The sequence below is a fragment of the Strix aluco genome, chromosome 8 (genome assembly GCF_031877795.1).
Source record: "Strix aluco isolate bStrAlu1 chromosome 8, bStrAlu1.hap1, whole genome shotgun sequence".
NCBI lineage: Eukaryota > Metazoa > Chordata > Aves > Strigiformes > Strigidae > Strix > Strix aluco.
The window spans coordinates 8454841-8474422 of NC_133938.1; the positions used below are offsets into that span (position 1 = coordinate 8454841).

At 36.5% G+C, this 19582-nt stretch overlaps 1 protein-coding gene across 1 annotated transcript in view; it reads left to right on the forward strand.

Moving 5' to 3' along the window:
• The window catches only part of LOC141926403 (BEN domain-containing protein 5), a 971122-nt gene that overhangs the window by 165937 nt on the left and 785603 nt on the right, over positions 1–19582 (forward strand). The window lies entirely within an intron of this gene.

Sequence of the window (19582 nt, forward strand, 5' to 3'; positions counted from 1 at the left end):
TGATCCTTATTCTACTATATATTTCAGCGTTACAAGATGTAGTGATGCTATTTTTAGTAATTTGATAAAGAAAACTAGTAATGTGGGGGGAAAAAAAAGAAACATATTACAGGTTTAGCTTTTCTTTTCTCTGTGATGTAATTGATCTGTTCAACTCTAGCAGGTTTTTTATACCTTTTACTGAGACAAATCCTGAAATCCTTATTCTTTCCTTCCTCGGGACAATCTCCTTTTAACTTCAATGAGATAATAAGACTTACACTGCTTTGTAAAGTACTTTGAGATCTCTGGTGAACAAAATTTAAATATTATTGAAAGGGAAATTTGATTGAGTTTAGATTAAATAAGGAACTTTAGGATTCAGTTTATAGAGATTGCTCTTTTTTTTTTTTTTTTTTTGCCATGTGCTTCTTTATGCATTCATAAACTCTTCATACTTTTGTTACAGTGTGTAGTGAATTACTCTGCTTTTCTGTAGAAGAGTGTAGGAGTGATAGTTGTGGCTGGCCTTGGAGCAGGGTCTATCCTCCTGCTCTTGTACACAATCTGGCACTTAATGGATACATTTGCTTGCAGAATTACTTGTTTAAATAATTTACTTTGACATGTGGCTGCAGCATTACAAGTAAAATACAGATTCTTTATTTCATCTTAAGTAAAACCTGCCTTGTATAACAGTTTGTACTGTTAGCTAGGGCCAGGTAGGTCAGAACTTTAATGGAAAAGCCCAATAAGGTAGATTACAAGTCCTTTTCAGTTTATGAACTTGGTCAAATTCATGAAACATGAATAATGTTGCTTATACAAATAATAAACAATTTAATAAGAATACAGGCACGTGTTTTGAAAGAAAATGATAGATTAAATGGAAATAAAGATGGAAAAAGTGTAATCATATCAGTTTCCTATTGATTTTTATTGAATTAGTCATATCCACCACTTAAGTACTTTGTAATCTACTGAAAATGCTTTTATAGTGTAGAAATTTCATTTTATGAGTTTGACATAATGCAATCAAAACATTAAACTAACATCTTCATACTAAGAAATTTCATCCCCATATTATTTTACAATTCTTTTTGATTAAAGGTAGTATTTCTAATGTAGTCATCTAGTTATATAGAAGTATCTTGACAGAAAGTACCAGTTATGTAATAACATAGTATTCATTGTTTACCAGTGTTCTGGGACTAGAAAATAAACTTGTGAAAGAATATACTAAATTTAGGTTAACATCTTGACACTAAGAGGATCTACTGCCATTTCCTCAGAAGCTCATGGAAATCTTATCACTGATTTGAAGTAAAATCAGTTTGGCACTGAAACAAATTATATGAATTATTTATGCTTCTCTCTCCCTCTCCCCACCTAAAACAAAAAGGCAGAGGTAATGAGAGGATTAGAGCCACCCAGATCTGGATCATACCTTACATAAAACTTCATACTGTCAGCCATTTGGGAGAGGAGGAGGAGGGTAGGTGTATGAAAGTGTGCATAATTCAAGTATGAGTGCAGTAGCCAAAGAGCTCTGCTGTAACTGAGGAGGAAAAGGATGCACTAGTAACACAGTGATGTGTAACTTCTGTGTTCAAAACCCATTTTCTCTGGCATTGTTAAGGAATTTCCTCAGGTAGGCTAAGGCAATATCATTTCTTTTATGTCTCTTACCGTACTGATACTGCACTGTCAGCTACTTATTGTACAGCCATTTCAGGCTGAATGAGGTGGACTGACTTAAAAGGAAAAATTGGCTTCTTTGAAAACAGTTGAAAATGGTTATCTTCAGTGTTGCCTTAATGTCAAAATAGTTAAATGTAATAAGTGATGAGAGAATAGATTGCATTGGGTTACATAGACCAAGGCTGGAAGGCAAATCAATTTGTATCCACCCACCTGTTGGTAGAAACCTTCCATTTCTGCTCTCTAGCACAGCCCCTTTAGGGAGGGATGATCTGAAGAGCTGAGCTTTGAGGTACGATAATTCTTGCAAATGTACATTTGAAAATTTCCAGACACTTAATGTGTTTAACATTTCAAACTGTATGTTTGCAATATTTGTGGAGGCTGCAATTCAAACTATATTGGATTCCTGTATGCTTATTTGCAAGAATTTCATTAAGGATTGCTGCAATGTCTAAATTGCAGTCCAGTAGATTATATAAGACACTTTATTTCTGTCTGCCGCTGTATCTCTCACAAATTTGTTTGACTGGATCAGAATCCCTCCTCTAGGTATTGACAGAGGAGGCTGCTGCATTTTGGTTACTATAGCAGATCTCAGTGGATTGACTTTAAAAGCTGTGCTGTCTCAGTTGTGACTTCCATGTAGGGAAAAGCACCTGGTTTCTTAATATGTTCTGGGCCCAGTAGCTGTGTAATGACTCTTTGGAGGTCAGATACAAGTATCAAAGAGATCTTTCCTGTCTTGTTTTTGGTTTTTGTATAGTGTAAGATGTCAATATTTTGTATAGTGTAAGATGTCAATATTTAATGAAAAAGAAGGAACTCTCCAGCAGTGTTGTCAAGGAACAACATTTTATGAAAGGAAAAATATGATTTCATGGGGTAAATGCCACTTTTATAGGTCTGCAGGATCTGGTGACAGTGGGAGCTTTGCATGGAGGCATTTAATATCTGCATGAGAGAAAGCTTGGTCTGGGAAGTCTCTACACATGTCTTTAGTCACTTGAGAGCAAAATAGGAAACAGGTCATCTGAAATACACTTAATTAGAACAGTCCTAAACTTCATCGTTTTGTGAGGAGAAGCTGAGGGAGAGGTATTGTTCCAGAACTAAGGCTAATATAACTTCCTGAGGACTGTTCTACGTTGTATTCAAAAGTAATGCTTCCCCATATCTTTAATTAATATGTATTTAAACACTATATTTAAATACTATCTTTAAATTTAAATAAATAAAATATTTGAATAAATTTAGTACAAATGTTTATTGTACTTAAATAATATCTTTATTTGCTCAAATCAGGTTTCTTCTCAAATTTTAGGGAATCTATTTAGCCCACGAGAAACTAATTTCCTGTTTCTGCCTTCCATCTGAAATGAATGCAAATAGGAAGTCATCTTAAAATGAGAGGTTTACCTTCATGTACCCAAAACAACAAGTACTTTATGCTCAAATAGAATTTTTACATCAACAAAGCAGGTAGCTGAATGTACAAATGAGCACTTACCTAGCATCTAATCAGCTGCTGTGCTGAACTGGAGCCTGAGGTTTTAACAGGTCAGCACACACTAATTAAATACAACTTCAAAATTTTCTTTAGTGTTTCAACTGAGGTGGTTCAAGACAGTTGTAGGGCTAATATATAATACAGATTCTACATGTAAAACCACATAAACTTTATTCCAGAGCTTGTTCGAATAAGTAAGAATCTTTCCTTTGACTTGGATGGACTTTGGATTGAGCTCAAAATGGATATCTTTGTTTAAATAAACAAGAAACATATGGTAGACATCTGATTCTCTTTCTGTTGTTTGTTCAGTTAACAGCTTCTTTAGAATCACTACATTTGTTATTGGAGTATATAGATTAGGGGTGAAATTAAATAGTCTTCAAATTGCCCACTCAAATTTGTTCAGTTCTTGGAGGCAAACTGAGTAAATTAATCCCTGAGATTGGTGACCAAGATACCGTAATTCAGAATATTAATCCTTCCACATGTAGGCTGCTTTCCAGAGACTGGGGCATTATTTTTTTTCATTAGTAAATTCAGCTACTGAATCATTAGAGGCATTTAAAAAGAACTGTTGAAAATTCAAAAATCTAAATGCATATTATGTGTTATTTAGCAAATATTTATTTAGCTCCTACCAGTACAATTCCTTTCTTTCGTGTAGTTTGCTGCAGGTGTAATGTATCTCTTTTTCTTGTATCTACAAATATTAAAGACTTTTCTCTATGAAGAATGCTTATTTCTTATTCTTTTCTTGCCTATGGCTGCTATTATTATATGGCATTGGTCGCTGATTGTCTTCTTCTAAAATATATTCTCATTTGCTCTAATATTTCCATGTCTTCCAGAATATTTAATCACACAACATGTCTGCGGTGATAGTGGCTGTAGGCTAGTGCATAATGCAGGGTGACCAAATGCTTTACTAGGTGGATATTTTTCTACACAGAGAAGGCAGCAGCTGTTATCTGCCTTCAACCTGGTACAGCATGTTAACTACGCCAGCAGTAAACTGAGGCCTGCTCTTAACCATTTTTATTCACCATTTGTCCCCATTTTGCATTTATCCTGTTGGGAGATTTTTGTTTTGTTTCTAGAACCACTTCATATCTCAGTCAGCTTTGCTTTCTTTTCTCTTGTGTTCTCTGTTATGTTTTTTCATGTATTTTTTTCTCAGTCATTTCTTTTTATTCTCCATTTCATTTCAGCAGCTCAATACCATTCAGAAAGATGCTGCACCTTTTGCCTGACTGTACATGTCATACCAGCTAAACCTATTGTCTATTTAACTTCTGTATCTTCAACTTCTCTTGTCATGCTCCGTTCTTTCTTGTCTTAACGCTTCTCTCTTTCTTCCTCCTCTCTTCCAGCCTCTCAGACATGTTGTGTTTCTGGCTGTGTATTTCATACTATGTGCATAGACAGCAGACCTCTGCTTGCCACAGCTTGCAGCACCACGTGGCTTGTCTTTTGTGATCACTTAAGAGAACCAAGCACTCTTTGATGTATCAGAAGGGAGGGAGGGAAGTTTTATGCAAATTCCTTTAAACACACAGGCATCCTTACTGTCTTCCATCATTGCTATTTATCATATTGCTGACACATGGATAGAAACCTTTTCCTTTTATGTTAAGCCTGGACTATGCAAAGACACTGGAAGGCAATATATACACTGCTGCAGCTTATGACAACAGCAAGGTATTTTTACAAGTTTGAGATATTACCCCTATTAAATAAACCAGGATAGTGATGAGGATGAATAAAGTGAAAGAGGCTATAGCAACTGCACATTTTGATAAGGAAAAAGATAACGGGAATTCTGTCATACAGCTTAATGAGGTAAAATACGTATAGCTGTAATACCCAAGTCCACAGTTGAGATTGGACACCGTGGTACATTACTTTGCAATGTATATGCTTACGAACCTATAGTCTTTGGTTTGTCTTTGACTTCTCAAACTCATCTGTGACATATGACTGCATAAAGAGGTTTTAGACAGGAATAATGCACAGGAAGTTGGGGAGGACTGTACCAAATAGTAAACCTAAAGCATTTATCTATTTACTTATAGTTTGGTTTTATCCTTCAGTATGGCGTCAGTGTTGATATTTATGTCGGCAGGATGATTTGTGCTGATATTGTTTCAGTCTGAGACAAGATGACAGGAGAAACATAAATGTGTATAAATTGGGCTTATGGTTTTCAATTTGTTTGTAAAAGTGTTAATGGTGGAATTCAGCAAATACATTGTGAATAAAAATGAAAATGTCTACACATAGACTCCTCCCTACAGCCACAGTTTATGTTTGCATCTGCGAAGTGTACGCCCCTGACTTGGACCTGTAATTAATACTTCTCAGAGCTGAAATGTGAGTGCTAATTTAAACACTTATGCTGCTTTGTTTTCCTCTTAAAATTACACCCACTTCAAGAATAGTTGGGTTTTGACTGTTGAGAATCTGCTATACCAGACAGTGTAAATTTTTTTAAGGATGTATGTTTTGCTTTTCACTAAGAAAAGTAAATTATCAAATTTACTGGAATGTAGATAATTTGAAGAGATGGGGGGAGGTGGGTATATTTTTCTCTCTCCTCTCCATATCGATTTATGGGAACTATAAACACTCTGTTAAAAACCTTGAATATAACTCATCTGTATCTATTATGGGAGGTAATACAAAGACAAGCAGAGGCAAATGCTCATAGCCAGGTAGAAGTCAAAACAAAACTGTCCAGCAAAATGAGGCAGCTCATACATCTCATCAGCAAGTGTGACCCCTGGGCAGCCTGAGAGGCAAGTTCGTCAAGAGCTCATGCAGATGCAGCTAACAGGCTGCTGGAGATGTGACTGAGGAGTCTCTGGGGACACCTCTGCCATGGCCTCCTACAAGGTATTTACTAGAGTATGGGTCCTGCAGCTGCCATATGGGCTGTCTAAGGTTAAATGGACATTGGGCTTTGGTGTTAAAGCAATTCTAAATAGAAGGTAAAATCACCAGTTTCCACAAGAATCCATAAAAACAGTTAGCCAATTTAGCTTTATAATGCTATACAAAATGATAAACTCCATTTTGACTATATGCAGTGTCCTTGTTACTGGTATGTTCAGCATCTCTACCAGGAGTTCTGTGCAGGCTGGGGTGAAATTTAGCCTGATGAGTTGGCATATACTACAGTAGATTAAACCTTAATGGTTACATCATCATCAATTTCATTTGGTCATTTTGCTGATTTTTTTATTTCTGCCAGAGTAGTTTGGGTCTGAATTTCAAGCTATGCCTTTGTTAGCAACACTAATATAGGTATAAATCTTGGGTTCATACCAGGGCATACTCCTGTATACATTTTATCATTTTCTAACATATTTCTAAAGCTTTAAATGAGGTTATGGGAATTTACCAGCAAGTGATGCTTCTCCAAATGAAGGTAGTGCTTGTTCTATGTGTGTTTTACTACAGGTTTTTATTCAGAGAGAACCTGAGAGTTTGGAGCGAGGAAAAGGAGAGTTCAGATTAAAATGTAGAAATAAATGGCAAGTCATTGATACATTCCAGTGGCTTAGGGGAGTTGTATCTCCCTAAAACCTTTCTTTTTTGTGATGCCTATTTAAAACTTGACAACAGTGTTGTTCTGCTCCAACTACTGCCTACCACAATGATCACAACCATCTTGTCACCTTCTATACCTCTCCATCTGTCTATATTCCTCTGTTGTCTTGCAGATGGTAAGCTGTCTAGGGCAGGAGCTATGTTTTTGTTCTTTGCTGACACAGCATCTAGTGTATAGCACTTGTCACAATTGGAGTCCTGGTCAATGACAAAAACTAGAAAGTTTTATGATGATAAAGCAAGTATTATTGTCAACTTCATATCTGTTAGAAAGTTTAGTTATGTAAATAACTAGTTTCCCATGAGTTTTATCAAATATTTTATGTTGTTAAATTATTTGCGATAAACAAGTTGTCTTACTTACTACTCAGCATAAATTAAAAAAGATAAGTTGAGCAAGGAAAGAAAATATTTATGAAGAGAAACCAGAGGCAGAAATAAAAGTGATAAATTAATGAAAACACCCTGAAAATGGCAACAGTCCAGGTGAGAATTATCTCTTATCTGAGAGGTCATTTGATATTAGAAGGATGATGTTGCACCTATATGTATTCTGTGCTGGGTTTGCCCACCTTTGTGATCCATGGTACAGCTTGGGAATAGTGAAGGACAAGGGTGTTCTGAAAAGATTTTGAGGGAAAATTACCTTCAAGTATAATAACCAGTGAGGAACAGGAATACAGTAGTGCTGCTGGGAGGTGTTAATATGGTTTCAAGTTTCACTGGAGACTGTAAGAGCAAGGGGGAAGAAATCAGGGGCATTTGGGATGTAATAACAATGAATAACCTTTAAAGAATTGCTACAAGATAGAGGTAGCAAGAGCAGACAGAAGAGTCCATGGCCCTGAAGCAAGAGGTCGTCCATAGCAAGGTGTGCCATTTTTGACTGCAGAAAACTGTAGACTTGCCTCAGGGAGAGGTCCCTCATGGGACAGGAAAAGGTTGTAACAAGTTCTTTCTATACTGTAAATATCATATGTCAACTCCGTATTGGGTCTCTCCTCTGCTAGCTTATGTAGACTAAAATGTCAACAACACACTTCCACTCAGTTTTATGTCAGTTTCACAAAAGCAACTATTTGTGATAGCTAGATTGGTAAGAAAAAGTGGATTATAAGTGTTTGGCTAAAAATGATCTAGAAGATTATTGTCCTGGCCATGGCCCCGGAATCTAGTTTTTAATGCAGATATAATTTTATTTCAACATTATAGAAATACAAGAAACTTCTGTATTTTACAAAAAAGATTTATGATACAAATTGTACACTCATTTTTATATTGTAGTCTTTTGGGAATTAATATTTCTTGCTACAGGGATGGAGAAAAAGAAAGAGGTATCGACCAAGTAGAAAACATAGATAATGTGTTTGTACAATGATGAGGAATTTTCAATAAACAGTTACCTTAGAAATGCTGTCAGTACGGACACATAGCTAAGCTTTGCTGTTTCATTCTGTACAGCCCCAAAGTCCTATATCCTACTGGACTATGAAAAGTGATCTTGCTTTTATATTATTATCCTAGGTTCTTGCATGATTTTTCCATTTGTATACTCTGACTACTTATAACAAAATAAGGGGTGGTAGCATTGATTGTGGTCATGAAGGCTTTTGGTTCAGAAGAGTGTTGTTCAAAGGCAGGATCATCTTTGTAGGAATACAGCAGCTGTTCCAGATAGTTTTGCTCCTGGGACATGGAAGACTTCAGAGAATTGATGCCCTCATGGCATCATTCTCTCATGCTGTTATGGTCTAGCATATTTATTTTTGTGTGTGCTTGTTGTTCTGTCCTCTCTTCTCTGATCATTTTCACAACTACAGACAAAGCACATTAAAAATATGTGAGTTACAGTGGCAGACACCAAGAAGAAATTGGATAATATACTGTGTAATGTAATGTATAAATAGGTATTGCTGTATTTCAGTTATGAAACTTAAAGATGGCAAATAGGTGAAAAACTCTTAAGGGATGCTATACAAGGCCTTTGCAGATCTCTTAGGCTTTTTTCAAATGCAAACATCAAGACTGCACTGACAAAAAGTGATAATTCCATCGGGTTCCTCAATATATATAAAGATATACTGCACAAGGTTTGAAAAAAAATTGGCAAACCTAAAAGCTGCTTACCACAGAGATAAACATAAAGCAGAAGCAAATGTTCATATTGTAGCAGATAACTGGTCAAAAAAGATGGAAAAACTTCAACATGCTTCTGTTCAGAAAAAATCTGAAGGCTTCCAAGACAGCTTGAAAACAGTCTCTGGCTGTAAAATTAGTGGTGTTATACCATTCTGTAGTGAAGATGGTCAAATGCTGTCAAACTGAATGAAAGGAAAATCCTCTGTCACTGGCACAAACATTTCAACAGTTTAATACACTGTCTGCTTAAAGCTCTAAATGAAGTTCTGCTGTTCCCCACGTAGGAGCAGCACTAACATCCACAGCGGTTTCTTAAAGTTCTCCTGTGACTATCACAAGGTGAAGCATCAGGCCCCCCATGATATTCCTCCTGAAACATTCAAATGCAGAAGACAATGCCTTGTCTAAAAGAAGGAGGAAAAATAATGAAGTTACATTTGTTTGCCAGTTTATGGGGTAAGGAGAAAATTTCTAAAGAGTTCAAAGACACAGAGAAAACATCTGCCTCTTGAAGCAAAAGAAAAGACCACCTGTGCTGTGTTAGTCATAAAAATATCTTTTTCTTTAGCTGCTGGACAAAATTCTTCCCTGAGCAATGTCAGGCATGCTCTTGAGTTTCCTGAATTTCCAGTCAAATTAGCTTTTGATCTAGGTGAGGCACAGTCCAGATTACTTTTTGCAATCAAATATACCTTAAAGTGAGTGCAATGGACACACTACAGCTTTATAAAATTTGTTTCAGGTGGTTTCTGCACAAATTGCACTGTCAAGATAGATATGTGAATACTTTTTTTTTTTTTCCTTTTTTTTCTTTTTTTCTTCTTATTTCCCAATGAAGTGGTAGCAAAGATTTTGGCCAAGATGGAATGGCAGGAATTTTCACTGTCCAAAACAGCAAGCACAATGTTTTTATATCACTCTCATCTAACACCTTCTGTGGTGTAACAGCTGCATGATGCCTTTAGAGGTTTCAGAAAGCAGTAGATGGTAGAGTTTCCCACTCTCAGACCTGCATATTGAAGGCCATAAATTTGCTGTCCTGCAGTCTGCTCATTGCGTGACTGCAAATTGTCGGTATGCATAGGCTGTTGGTGGCATGCACACTTGAGAACATGGGGTATCTTACTGACTGTTTTAGTTCTGCTTGTCAAGTTTCTTGGTCTGACATCAGCACAGCGAAGCAGTAGTTCTGTTCCAGCCTTGCTCTGGCAAAAAGCACATGAGGTTACAACTGGGAGCTGACAATGCAGTATTGAAATCTCCCAACAAATTCTGCTGCTTTGGTAATATGCTGTTTTATGCTGTGCCTTTCTAATCTTTTTACACATCCAGGATACTTGGGGAATGCTTTGGAGAAACCTGCCAAAGCCATTTCCTCTGGTCATTTAATGTACAGTGAATAGCACAGTGAGAGAGCAGTGAAAGTTGATAAGGATGTGTGGAAGGCAAGTTTTCAATTTGTAGAGTTGCTGTCCTCTGTGTTGGAAACTACAGCTAATGACAGTCTCTTCACCCCGCCTGAATTTGAAAGCAGAAGCAGCACTGCACTACAGAAGTGGCAGATCAAAGCTACTGCCATGAGTACAGAGGGCACATGTGTGACAACTGGAGCTATCTGAAAATTTCCCTAATTTCTCAGGGAGTCCATTATGTTGACTCTTTGTATGAAGAAACAAAGAAATCCCCATGATGATATTTAAACTATAGGGAATTACTGGACCTCAATGATGAACACTAATAGGAGAGCAGAGATGATTTTAAATATTAGTCTACAGAGGTGTCTATGTTCTAGGTATCACTTCAGACTGCTCTGGATTTTTCTTGTTGATTAACGGGAACCTTAGTTGTCAGAAGAGGGCACTGAAGCATTCGTAGACTATATTTTTTTTCTTTTAGGGCTTGTATTTTTTCCCTTTAAATAAAAAAAACAGAAAAGGCATTACACTCATGATTCACTTTTTCCATCAGTGAGTTGCAGAAGTCCCAAGAAAGAAGCATAACTATTTTGTATCGGGGAAGATTTGTTTGGAAGTTGTGTTATGATTAATGTAAATGGTCTATAGCATTCCTCTCTTGTTTAGGAACTGTTCACAAATTTTCAGTCACAAAAACTGGCAACAAGGGACCAATCTGATTATTATGTTTATTTCTATGCTATACCTACCTATCACTGTTTTTCAGAACCATTCCCAAAGTATCTCTATGGTTGGAGACAGAGATCTGGAGAAGACAATGTTCTTTGGAACTGAAGGAATAGGTTCTGTTTAGGATATTTCTTAACACAAAAGAAGGAAGATGACCTGTGATCTGGAGTTCTTGGGGTCCTACTGCTTTTATCTGTCCTTCAAATTAAGGATGTTAACTTTTGTTAGATTTATGGAAAGATCTCAGCTGCATATGGAGATATCTTTTTCTCTAATTCTCTGCCAAGTAATGCTAAAGGGATACATCCATCACTAAGCACTAAGAAATGTTTCTGGATCATCATCAGGTAAAAGATTTGGAGAAACCTGTGAAGGTACTGAAAGTCAGAGCTCAAGTATTTGTGCAACTGTACTGTTAATTTGAGGATAGATTAATCAAGTTGTAACAAATAATGCTATATGCCAGATTTATAAATGAAGGAAAGAATATGCATAGTTGCTTCTCCGCATTGTGAAGAAACAGGTCAGCTAGAAAGCAACACATTTAGCAATGGATATCTCATACTTCAACTATCTGGAAGATACATTGCTATTCTTGGATTACAGGAGGAAGGAGTATTTTCATCAGATCCCAAATTGATGGTCAAATGAATTAAGTTTAAGTGAACGTTCAAATAGTTATATGAAGCACCCAGATGGACATTAAAGCAATGGGGTCATCCATCATTAAGCCATTTGCATTAGAGAACCAGAAAAATTGTCATTGTTTGGGGCCTCTCTTGCATACTTGCATACCCAGTATTCTTTTATCTAGGTAGGCTGATTTATTCACCAGCTCAATTCACAGCCAGTTGCTGGCTGTGAGCCACTAATAATGGATTACCTATGCAGTAGCCCTCAAAGAGAAAAAGAAGATAAATTTTTATTACCAAAGCAATTTTGGCTCTGCTGTGAATATGTATTTTACGATCTCTTGTTCCATGCTAGAGCAAAATCCTTTCTCATCTGGAGGTTGTAGTAATGAAGACATGGTAGGCAAGTAGGACTGCTGTGGGCTTCTTGCTCCCTAAATATGACATAATCTCTCTGGATGTTGAGGCCCAGAAGAACTCAAAATCTGAAGAACTCATTTTACTTTATAGGAGGTAATTAACCTCTTCAAAAAATTTGGGGTGGAATTGATCCCAAAGAGGATGCCACATGGATTCCTTGAATAAATCTATTCATGCACTTTCCTCCTTCTTCTCTGCCTCTGATGAATATTTAAAATAAAAGCTACCAAGTACAGTCTATTCACATGGCATCAAATCAACAAATCAGGAAATCAGAAAATATATATGTTACTTCCAAGTTACTATTTCTTGGTGATTTCTTTCATGCTAAAAGTCTGCATACAACACAAAATAATTTGTATTTTTTTCATATGTAATTACTTATGAGTTTTTTCTGAGAGGCAAGTCAGCCCCCACAATATACTGCTTTTTGTTGTTCCTGAAGTTGCCCAGTGCTCTGACTTCACCTTCAAAATGGGTTAGCACAGTCTTCCTGAAAGTGGTGGTGATTAAATTTCAAAAATATTTTTGTCTGTTCCTGACAACTGTTAATGAGAAACAACTATTAATGAGAAATATGAGTCCAAACTGGGACCACAGGTGACTATTTTCTCTCACTTGTAGTACACTGCTAGCTAAGGCAAAGTTATTTAATTGGTTCCTAAGCACCTAATTTTTATAAGTGGGGCTTAAGTACTGAAATATAGGAAAGCATATTTCCTTGTGCTTACTATCAGCACAGTAACATATCAGTGTAGTTTAGGGAAAATCCTAGAAAGGTTCCTGAATTCTTCCCTCTTTGGAAAATGAAAGGCATTATCCTGTAATCTTTATTTTTATCAGAGAACAAACTTTTTTTTTTTTTTTTGAAAAACACAGTACTCATTTCTCATTACTTTTAATTGGAGCTTCACATAGATGTGAAGTAAGAAAATGTGACCTTTTATTTTGGGGGGGGAGGTAGTTTTGAAAATGATGCTTAAAATCTCAGGAGTTGTGAGGGCTGTGGTCTAATACAACAGTGATACTTTTTACAGACTAGTGAGAGAAACTGAACTGATATTGTTTCCCTGTCATCTTCATCCTGTTACTTGTAATCCTTATAAATCGATATACAGATTGACTATGTATATGAATTGTGAAACATTTCTGTAAAGTAAAAGCAGAACAGTGTTTTCCATTTTCCAAACACTTAATAACAAACAGAAATAAAAATATTAAACAATAACACTGTACATTTGTTATCCAGGCAAGATTTATAATCTTTACAGGTTTATTCTGATAGGTCTTTTTTTCCCCTCTTTGAATGAATGTTAAAATAAAAGGAAGCAACTTTTTTCACATTAGTTTATTGTCTTCAGGAAGCAATATATTATAAACTAAAATTATGTCTCTGCTTTCTGTTGAAATGCAGTACACTTCGATGAAGTCTTTATACTAGACTCTCTTGTTTGTATCTTATTTTCAAAAAAAGAATAACTTGCAGAATATCCATGATGGTATTAAAGGAAAGTGAATTTATTAAAGATTCGTGTTAATAAGAGCCAAATTGCAGCAGATTGATATGGATAAAGTTTATCAAAGGTCATAAAAAATGGAACATATCAAAACCTCTCAAAAGAAAAAAAAAGGTAAATTGGGATATCTAGATAAAAAAAGTATATTAGTTCTTGTATTTATTTAATACAGATATTATAAAAAAATTATCCATGTAGAGTTTGATGATTGTAATGGTTTAACATAACATTCTGAAAAATGTGGTTTTTCTTCCTTCAAAGGTCAGAGTTTATTAGAGGAAAAAGCCACAGTGAACAATCTGTATTTTAACACCAGTAACTGAATTTTTGATAGTGTAGAATTGAAGACGACATATGATGTAGTTTCTCTAATTAAGAGATGGGAATCCTTTCTCCGTCAGATTGCTTCTTGGGGAAAACCCACTGGGTTTTTAACATTGCTTCCTCTCTCTGTATAATGACCTATCCTACAAGTTATCTTTTTTCTTTCATAATTGTTTAGTTTATTCAGAGAAAAAACCCCCAACTTCTGAAGGCCACTAACACTCAATAAGCCTACACTATCCTATAAAACAAGTGAGAACATAGTTCTTTTGGAAACTCCTATTTATATATTTTAGGGATTAAATATAGATCACCTGGAATTGCTGGGGAATAGTACTTATTGCTCTCTTCTGCCTCACAAGTCTTTGATGTCTACTTGCAGATCTTCTGGAGGGGTAGGTACACAGACCAAAAGCTAATGGAAGTATTTAAGGCTTGGCCAGCTTTCAGCAGCAGTGGCTATACTTGTTCTTGGCATTCCCCAGTGCTTTGGACACCTATTCGGCCCATAGGGTGTATCTATGTAGTCGATGAAGAGGTATTGCAGAGCACATTTCAGTATTCAGTTCTTTGTACTGTTGGCAATGGTATTGTTTGAAACTGGGATTGTCTGAAGATGTAAGAAGAGCAATGTCTAGAGGGACAGGTGATATGTTAGAACAATATAGCTGGAAAAAACATACAAGCTGTCTGACATACAACTGTCTTGCTTTTAAAATTAAATATAAAAATACTTCTGTTACATAATACAGTTAAGGTGGGGAATCTTCCAAAAGCCAGAAAATTCAAAGTGAAGCCTGGTGTTTTATCATTAACTTGTCCTCTTGTATGTGTCTTTTTCACCACAGTGTAAGTGAAATATGAAGTGTCATCATCCCCCACTTTAAATTTTTCTTCTTTTGTCAGGTTCTGTCACAACTCTACTGTGTCAGGTGTTCTTGCTGTGGGAGTACAGGAAGAATAAATGGTAGAAGACCTATACAGCAATACCGAAACACATCTGTATGAATTGTACAATGACACTTAGGCTTGACAAGGGGAGTAAAGAGATCAGGCTGTAGCTCAGAGTTGGATAAGGAGAAATTACTCTGTCCAAGCACTTCCTCCTTTGAAAAGATCTTCAGGAATTTTAAGGAGGAGGAGGAAAGTGATTTGATGCCCACAGGGAAGATATGGGCTCTTAAATTCTTTAAAACTGTAATCATCCTTTTATTAGGAGTTGGCCTGCCATGATGGGATCCTAGCCCATGGTTCAGGCTTGGTGGCATGACTGCAGCACAGATACTTCTGCTAACAATAATCAGATTTGTAGAAGGCACTGTTGTAAAAAAAATCCCTCCTCATAAAGGTGATGGAATAAGTGTTGGCATTATATTACGATATTTTAAGCATATGAACAAACAAAAGAGGCCAGAAATAAGAACTGTGACTTCAGTGGGACTTTGTCCTTTTGTAACATAAATTTTGTACCAATGAAATTTTACTGACTTCTGGACAGTTACTTCAAACTTGCACAATTTTAAAAATATAAAAAAACGGGTGTTTTTTCTCTTTGATGTCTGTGTTTCAGTGTTTTAGGGTTCATTTTTTAATATATTTGACACAATTTGACTTTCACATGCTACTTTGTTAATGATAGTCTTTAAAATATGAGTATGCTTGCATTTAAGGTTCCAAATATGTGCTTTGTATACGGAAGACAAATGGGAGATGTTTCCATCTACCACTGATGGGAGATGGTATCTAGATGTCCTCATCCATAGGAATTGAAATAAAGAAGAGATTATGGCTTATAATAAAAGCTTATGCTAATGAATGAACTTCAGTACTCCAGGGTGCTAAATCTACTTGCCAGAGAAGGTGTCATAAAACTCTTCTTTTTCCAGTGAAAGAGAAATGATAGAACAACTGAAAATTAACCATCATATTTTAAAAGCACTTTATCCACACACACTACACATAAAAGTAAGTGCACAAATCATTGAAATGTTGTATCTATTAAATGGCAGTGTATCTATGGCACAATTTTCTTTCTAAAAAGTATGAAAAGCCCACAGCCTTTGGCAAGGTATTTTAGCTCTTGATTCTTTCTCTCTTATGCATATGTAGTTTAATCTGACCCACCCAATGGAAGAAAAAAGGGTTTCCTCGAGCATCAGTATTTTCTTCAAAATGGTCATTTTCATATTTTATGCACCAAAAAAGGTTATAATACCTTCTTACAAATAAGGTAATTTTTTGTAATTTTAAAGGAGAAAGAAAAATAAACTCTGGGTGCCACCTGGTAGGATATAGAAGCTGCAGGTAAGCACACTAATAATACTTAATGCTACCATAACATGCTGTGTTTTCAGCACTGTAGGCATCAAGTGATGAATTTTCAGAACATTTCCTGTGCTCCAGGTAAATGTTACTAATCTCTTTAAGGAATCTTCTTGGTCTTGCTGAGCATAATGCCTGTGTACTTGCCAGCCCTGGAACCGCTGAAATAGGCTTAATATTGCATTTGCTGAAGTTTGTTCTTTCTCTGTCCACCCCTTCTTCTTCCTGCCCTTTTCACCAGCTCAGACTCTGCTTCTTCAGAGAACCCCCAGTGAAAAAAGCAGTCAAGTTATTTACTTTTTCTGAGTTTTCTGGTTTATTTTTTCTGAGAGATCTGGGTGAACACAAGGAAGTGGTAAGCTCCTGTCATGGTGTAAAGGAAGGCAGCTTTCCTTGCAACTGTCCAGACATTGCCCCATAGAAATAGTAAATACTGTTCTGTGCAGTTTGTTGTTGTAGTAAGTATACATACATATTTGCCAAGCTGGAATCCCTGCATGTTGCTAAATTCATATTAGCTAAAAGAGACAGGCAGCAGTAAGTGTAATGTATTGTTACAATTAATGTTCGAGCCTGTCACCATGTTTAATTAATTATTTGTATCACACTAGCAGTATGTTTAGTGTATAATTAATTAGCCCGGAAGCAGAAGAGCAAGGAAGGACAACTTGAAAACTGGTGGTGAAAAGGTTCCTGGCATATGATAGTCTGGTTCATTCTGTCTTTCTTCATTGTGGAAGCTCTTTCAGTGTTTTTGATTTAAAATAAACAAAATGGAGCCCTATGTATTTCCTAAAGAAATTAGTGCACCATTTTCTCTATGTGGGACATTGCATTAGTCCCAGGTTAGTGCAAGATGTATAATACAAGTGCATGAATTTTTTTGATCTCTGTGTTACCTCTTAGGCAGGAAAAACATCAGCTCCAATTCAGTATCTGTCAATGCTCCAAGTGGATGTGTTACATTTTTCTCACTTCCCAACATGACAGACACTGGGACTGTGGCTGTGTCTTGGTCTTTCTAGTTCTGGCAGCTGAATTCTAATACTTGCTCGAGGCTTTCTCTGACAAGTATGCTCTTTGGTAGGGATGCAAGGAGCTTCCTCTGCCTTTGCACTTAAAAGCACTGCAGAGGCAGCTCTTTTGCTGCTACCTGGGGCACATGGGGAGTGAAGCAGGCAGGAGAGAAGGCAGGCCATGCCCTTGCCTCTCTATTTCTCCCTTGACCTTTGTGTCAATTCACTTTGTTGCTGGCATTAGGGGAACAGGCTGCACCCTTTCCAGAGACGTAAGCCAGTGCACACTCAGTGGAAAGACCTGCAGGGGAAATCAGCAGAGCACGGCATTGACGTTTCTTCCAGGAGTGCTGAACACACACCGTGCAATCTGGAAGGCATGAACCTGTCACCTGACACATGTGCCTGCTGAGGTATTAGGAGTGTAAGTATGGGAAAACAGACCCTTGTGGAAAGATACGTAACACAAAATACATGTAAGCTGGAAATGAAAAAATGATGACTTGAACATCCATGCTCAGTCTAGCATACGAGGACTAATGGAGTCAAGGAAAAATGCCATTTTACAATGTGCTGTTAAAGTTGTTACTCTATTAACAATAGGATCCAAGTAAATTAAATACTGATTTCACTCATTGCATTGTTTTTCACTGGGTTTATCTAGCTTGCAAATCAGTGTCACATCTGGATGAGTGAATCTGTGGTGATAACAGATAGCCGCACACACATAAAATGTGACATAAGGACAATGTGGTATGTAAGATTCCTACTGGTAAATGCTGCCTAGTTTTGTAACTTGCCCAATGCTACCAAAATCACAGCTATAGCATTAACAATTCAAGTCAGGCATAAGTTTTTCTGTCTCTGAATAGAGATCCCTACAATGCTTACACTCTCTAAATATAGATACTGAGAGGCTGTGGCATAATTCTCTTCTCCCTCGACCTAAAAGCAGTCACGAGTAAAGTCACTGAAGCAATTGGTTACTGTCGCATAAAATTAACAGAATGTGTTTGGCCTACGGTGAGGTTCTTAACTTGAATATCCTTACATTTATTTGGGTGGCAGGATCTTTACACTAGTTCTTAGTCTTTTTTTTTTTTTTTTTTTATTTAAATGGAATAGTCTCATGGCAACTGTTATTTGGAGGTGAACATCAACAGGTGAAGGGACCAGTTGTGATAATGTCTAAACAGTAGGCAAGAGAGGGACTGTAATGCCAAATTTTAAAGATTTTTTTTCCTTTTTTTATTGTTTGGGGAATAAAGGAATCTATGCTATCTACTTTGCTTATAATTCACTAAAATGGGTCAATGCTTGAGCTAGCAGTTGCTCTGAAATTACAATGACTGACTGTAATTAAGAACTAATTTGTAGTCATAAAAAAGCCAGATAAGGGGCTATCCACTTCATGAGAGATGAATATAATCAGGATAACTGGCACAGCTGGTGGCCATAGTCTGTCCTCAGTGAGCACATACAATTCCCATAATTCGTAATAGGACTTATGTATCTGCCTCAGAAGGTGAATACTTAAGAAAATTTCCTTTAGATCAATGATTTGAAGCGTTAAAGCTTGTAGACTGTGGGGACGGGGCTTAGGGAACACAGTGCAACCATTTATTAATTATACAGCATTAGCATTCTGATTGTTATTATGTAAATGAATCAGGTAGATGTGTTTTGGTTTCCTAGAAAAAGTCAAGTTTGTTTCAGAGGAGGATATCAATGCTGAATGTGCCATTTTATTAATATAAGCAGGGAATGACTTCAACTGAATCCATTCTTCGGTTGCATTTGAATTTGTGGACTTATTTTCCTTGATATAACAGGCAGACCTAGCAGCAATACCCTGTAACCTTTTCATCTGTGATATTCAACTAACTTCTGTATGAAAACAGTCAGCTTTAGTTTTATTGCAGAAAATATATCTATAAAACCCTGTTAACTGTTTTCCTTATGCAAAACAGCAATTATGACCTCTTTGACTTAGCACTTATTCTACAGAAATAAGCAATTGCCATTTGGCTCTATTCATTTTGTACTTTGTTTCACACTTTCTTAAGATGTATCAGCAGACTTTTAATTATCCTGCAAATGATTCTATTAAGCATTCTCCTTGCATATTAAATGCAGAAGACATTGTTTTGAGCTTCCTTTGCCTCCTGTGAATAGAATGTGGGCAGACATAGAAAAATCAAATTATTTTACTAAATGAAAACAACCTGAGCAGAAGAAATCATTTTGAATAATGACAGCTTGGGTG